The sequence below is a fragment of the Lipotes vexillifer genome, unplaced genomic scaffold (genome assembly GCF_000442215.2).
Source record: "Lipotes vexillifer unplaced genomic scaffold, Lipotes_vexillifer_v1.1 scaffold973, whole genome shotgun sequence".
Classification (NCBI taxonomy): Eukaryota; Metazoa; Chordata; class Mammalia; order Artiodactyla; family Lipotidae; genus Lipotes; species Lipotes vexillifer.
Genome location: NW_006792653.1, coordinates 1702964 through 1709187, shown reverse-complemented (window position 1 = coordinate 1709187; position 6224 = coordinate 1702964).

Here is a 6224-nt window from a genome sequence, read left to right as displayed (position 1 = left end):
ATTTCTTTTATTTCTCTCTCTTTAAAGTTACCTAAAAAGAGAAAATATAGACATTTTGAAGATGGATATGGTAAATAAGGTATATTGAACAAATATTATATCAGAACTACAGAAAATCTGTTGAAACAGAACAAATCATAGTAAGTTCTAACAGAAGTGGGGGAGAGGTTAAAATATGAAAATGGCTTATTTAATTTGTAGATTTTTGAATGAGTAATAAAACATTTCTAAATTTTGAAGTTGGCATCATGGAAATAATTATACCTTTTGTCTCTTAGAGTCAAAATACAGCCTAGGAAACAGATCAGTTTAAAATTTCAGTATTCTAACTAAAATCCACAGAAGAAATTACTCTCACTGATCAGTACAAAGATACACTTGGTTTCTCCTGAATGACTTAATTGACTTAGTCAACACCATGACTAACCCCAAATCTAGAAAGAGACAGGGACCTATAGGAAGAAAGAAGACCCTAGCATTTGTTTGCCTAGGACAGAAGCTACAGACCACAATGTAAACTAGTAAAAAGAATAAACTAGACTGTCTTTTCTCCATTGTATATTCTTGCTTCCTTTGTTGAAGATTAATTAACCAAATGTGTGTGGGTTTATTTCTGGGATCTCTATTCTGTTCCAGTGATCCATATGTCTGTCTTTGTGCCAATACCATGCTGCTTTGATTACTGTAGCTTTGAAGTATTGTCTGAAGTCTGGGAGGGTTATGACTCCTGCTTTGTTCTTTTTCCTCAGGATTGCTTGGGCAATTCTGGGTCTTTTGTGATTCCATATAAATATTAGGATTGTTTGTTGTAGTTCTGTGAAAAATGTCCTGGGTAATTTTATAAAGATCACATTAAATCTGTAAATTGCTTTGGGTAGTAAGGCCATTTTAACAATATTAATTCTTCCAATCCAAGACTATCTTGGGTATCTTTCCATTTCTTTGAATCATCGTCAATTTTCTTTATCAGTGTTTTATAGTTCTCAGCATATAAGCCTTTCACCTCGTCAGATTTATTCCTAAGCATTTTAATTTTTTGATGCTATTTTAAAAGGGATTTTATTTTTTTACTTTCCCTTTATGATATTTCATTGTTAGTGTTAAAAAATGCAATTGATTTCTGTATGTTAATCTTTTTTTTTTTTTTTTTTTTTTTTTTTTTTTTTGCAGTACGCGGGCCTCCTCTCCCGTTGCAGAGCACAGGCCCCGGACGCGCGGGCCCAGCCACCCCGCAGCACGCGGGACCCTCCCGGACCGAGGCATGAACCCGTGCACCCCGCATCGGCAGGCGGACTCCCAACCACTGCACCACCAGGGAAGCCCTGTATGTTAATCTTGTATCCTTCTACCTTGCTGAATTTGTTCATCAGTTCTAGTAGGTGTTTTTTTTTTTTTTTGAAGATGTTGGGGGTAGGAGTTTATTAATTAATTAATTTATTTTTGCTGTGTTGGGTCTTCGTTTCTGTGCAAGGGCTTTCTCTAGTTGTGGCAAGCAGGGGCCACTCTTCATCGTGGTGTGCGGGCCTCTCACTATTGTGGCCTCTCTTGTTGCAGAGCACAGGCTCCAGATGCACAGGTTCAGTAGTTGTGGCTCACGGGCCTAGTTGCTCTGCGGCATGTGGGATCCTCCCAGACCAGGGCTCGGACCCGTGTCCCCTGCATTAGCAGGCAGATTCTCAACCACTGCACCACCAGGGAAGTCCAGTTCTAGTAGTTTTTGTGTGGAGTCTTACAATGGAGAAAAGACAGTCTCTTCAGCAAGTAGCATTGAGAAAGCTGGACAGCTGCATGTAAATCAATGAAGTTAGAACCCTCACACCATACACAAAAATATACTCAAGGTAGCTTAAAGACTTAAACATAAGACATGACACTGTAAAACTCCTGTAAGAGAACAGAGGCAAAACGTTCTCTGACATAAATTGTACAAATGTTTTCTTAGGTCAGTCTCCCAAGACAATAGAAATTAAAGCAAAAATAAGCAAATGGGACCTAATCAAACTTATAAGCTTTTTGCACAGCAAACGAAACCAAAAAAAAAAAAAAAAAGAAAAAAGAAAAAAGAAGCTACAGACTGGGAGAAAACATTTGCAAATGATGTGAACAACAAGGGCTTAATTTCCAAAATATACAAACAGCTCCTACAACTCAATAACAAAAATACAAACAACCTAATCAAGGTATGGGCAGAAGACCTAAATACACCTTTCTCCAAAAAAGACATACAGATGAACATGTGCCAATAAGCACATGAAAAGATGCTCAACATTGCTAGTTATTAGAGAAATGGAAATCAAAACTGCAGTGAGGTATCACCTCACACCAGTCAGAATGGCCATCATTAAAAAGTTTATGAATAACAAATGCTAGAGAGGAAGTGCAGAAAAGGGAACCTTCCCACACTGTTGGTGGGAATGCAAACAGGTACAGCCACTATGGAAAACATTATGGAAGTTCTTTAGAAAACTAAAAATGGAGTTGCCATATGATCTAGCAATCCCACTTCCAGACATATATCTGGAGAAAACTCTAATTCGAAAAGATACATGCAGCCCAATGTTCATAGCAGAACTATTTACAGTAGCCAAGACATGGAAGCAACCTAAATGTCCATGGACAGATGAATGGGTAAAGAAGCTGGTGTATATATGCAAAATGGAATACTACTCAGCTGTAAAAAAAAGAATGAAATAATGCCATTTGCAGCAACATGGATGGACCTAGAGATGATCATACTAAGTGAAGTAAGTCAGACTAAGACAAATACCATATGATATCACTTTTATATGGAATCTAAAATATGACACAAATGAACTTATTTACAAAACAGAAACAGACTCACAACAAAGAAAACAAACTTATGGTTACCAAAGGGGAAAAGGGGTGGGGGAGAGATAAATTAGGAGTTTCGGACTAACAAACTACTATATATAAAATAGATAAACAATAAGGTCCTACTGTATAGCATAGTGAACTATAGTCAGTATCCTCTAATAAGCCATAATGTATAAGAATATAAAAAATAATATATATATGTATAACTGAATCATTTTGCTGTACACCAGAAACTAACATAACATTGTAAATCAACTATACTTCAATAAAACAAAAAAACAAAAAAAAACAAAAAAAAAGCCAACACTCCCTAGAAAAGGAAAAAAAATTCAAAAAAGGAGAATAAACCAGATATTTTTAGTGAATCGATTAAATTTGACTGTGACCTGGTATGAGAGTGTAGCTGTTAAGGATTGTAAATGTACTAAGAAGTTAAGATCCTCTTGCAAACTTTTTCTCCAGGAACCTCCATCAGGAATCCCCAGGGAAAATCAGGAAGAATTCTGATAAATCTCAGGTGTGAGTCTAGCTGGGTGAGAAGAACAGTGGTCACTGCTAAAAACACCCAGACTTATATTCTCTATAATGTTTACATATGTGTCTGTTCTTGGTACATATTGTTTGATTTTGTCCTTATTTGGGGGAAGGTTTTCCTACTTTTTTTGGCTAGCCTTGGAACATTTGCTTCAATGCCAGGAACTGAGAATTTTACATGCTGGATATTTTTGTACTTGTATCAATATTCTTGTGCTTTTTTTCTGGAGCATATAGAAGTTACTTGGTAAAAGCTTGATCCTCTCATGTCTTACTTTTAAGACTTAGTGGGCAGGTCCAGAGCAGTGCTCAGTCTTGGATTAGCTATTTTCCCACTGTTGAGGCAAGGTGGTCTGTAATCTCTGCACGTTTCCCCTTGAATCCTGGGGTTTCCCGATTTTATTGGTGGAATAGGAATTATTACCAGTGTTGTGTATGTGTCCCAGGTACTGTTGACTCCAGTCGTTAATGTGGTGCTACCCTTGGCTTCCTTTTGTTGTTTCCAAATAGCCTTGTTCAGCTGAATACTCTCGGGCAACCTCTGCAGATCCTCGTGGCCCTCTCTGTGTGCAAGTCTCTCCTCTATCATTTTTGTCCACAAATTCCAGTCTTCTTGTTCCCTCCCAACTCTCAGCTCCATCTCAACTCAAGAAGTTGGTCACTTTTCTTTGGTTTGTCTTCCCTGTGCAACAGACTTGAAACTCTCTCAAGGCAATAAACTTGGCTATTTGTAGGGATCACCTCATTTGTTTCCCATTTCTCAGGGATCATTATCCTTTGTTGTCTGATTTCCAGGATCTTGAAAAGCATAGTTTCATTATTTTGTTCATTTTCGTTGTTGTTATTTTCAGGTGGGAGGGTCAGTCCAGATCCCGTTAATCCATCTTGGTCAGAAGCAGATAGCTCCATCATTATTACTATTATTCTCTTGGAATGAAAGAATCTTCAGAGGAACCAGTACATAAAATAGCAGAATTTGAGAAGCTTATACATGAAAAGGTATAGAGATATCTACACATAAAATGGTTAACCCAGCATACTTACGACAATCCAGATCGGTGACATAAGGCACAAATTACAATGTAGAAAGAATGAAAGAACAATACCAAAAAAAATTATGCAGAGCCTAGGCTATTCTGAGGCAGCTTTGACCAGACAGAGCCCTCTCTATACTTTATAGTCCCAGGACTTGTGACATAAAATAAATAGGGGCACAAACGGTGCAGTGAGGTACTGCTATGGTTCGGTTCTTTCTTCCTGTACTCATCTTGACTATCTTGTAACCGCCTCGCCTAGACAAGCTTATGCTTTTTCCATTTCTCCCACGTAAGTAAAGTAATGTGACTGTATCCCTAATTTTTGTTGTTCATCATCTAGACATGACTCCTTGGATTCCTGAAAGTTGGCATGTCAGAGTTTTCCTGGGACCACAATTTATCTATATATTAGGATAGTGAAGATATTCCTTGAAAATACAGTTTGTTTCTACCATTTGGGGAACTCAGTTGATAGACTGTCTTGCACTCCTGGAATCTCTATGCCTTTATATGATTTTTCTGTGTTCTTGTATATGCTACACTTAAATAAGCAGGTTTAATTTCAAGACTGGCCTATCCAAGTTTGTCCCACCTCCAGCAATTAATCGTTCCATTTCGTACTAAATTTTGAATTGAATATATCAGGGACAGTTACTTTTTACAATGAATTTGCCGTACTTATACATGCATATGCATATGTGTATGTGTCTGTGTTTCAAGTTACAGACATTTAAATAAGCTTACCAATGTGTATTATTGTGAGTGACAGGAACTGAAAGATACAACTACTGTTTCTGTATGTTGTCATGCAAATTTACACAGCCAAAATTGAAGATATCTTCAGATTTATTACCACTATTTAGCAGACCTTTTTAAGGTTATATTTGCTATGCTCTTTAAAATAAAGTATTTAGAATTATTTATATTCCTAGTCTCAACTTACCTTCTCTATAAGCTCAACATTACTGCATTAGTTTTATTTATAATAGCAATAAACCATCAACCAAGCATTGTGTGAGATGAACTTTGTTTCATACAAGGATAACAAATACCTGCCTTACTTCAACTTATAGTCTACTGCCATTGATCACTTCAGTTACTCCCAGAGTTATATAACTCCCATAGCAATAGCTTTATTTAGCATATCCAGTTTTTTACCCACATTATTCCATAGTCCCATATTTTAGGAACGTGTGTTCTATTTACTAGTCTACATCTCCTTTTTATATTCATATTCAATTACACACAAACACACACAAGGAATATAAATTTAAGGCAAAATATTATATCATTCAGTATGTTTTTCTAGTTCACCCAGATCCAACAATCAGTTTCTTGGCATCTGCATATAACCACTTTATGCTTATTATCTTATTTTATTCAACAGTAATTACTTAGAGTACTTTATTCTTCTCCAATTCCTACTCTATACCCATCTCTTTGTGTGTCAGTTTTCTTAAAGAGACCTTAAGAAACTTTGGAGAGAACTAGAGAAAACATATATTGATTCCTTAATATGTGTTGGTATTTTACATACATTATTAAGAAAAATCTGCTAACTTCCCTATGACTTAAAAGTTTTTTGCACAATTTTACTGTTGATAAAACTTCGGTTCAGAAAGATTGCTTTCAAAGTTGAAATATGTAGCATAGTCAGGATTTAATTCCAGTTATTTCTGAATCAAATATATGTCTTTTGGTCCTCATAATGTCAGCCAGGTTTTTTTTTATTACAGCACCTCCATACATGTATTTTATTGAATATCTATCCTCTCCATGTTTTCTCCCTTATCACTTCATTCAGTTTTTAATCTTTGT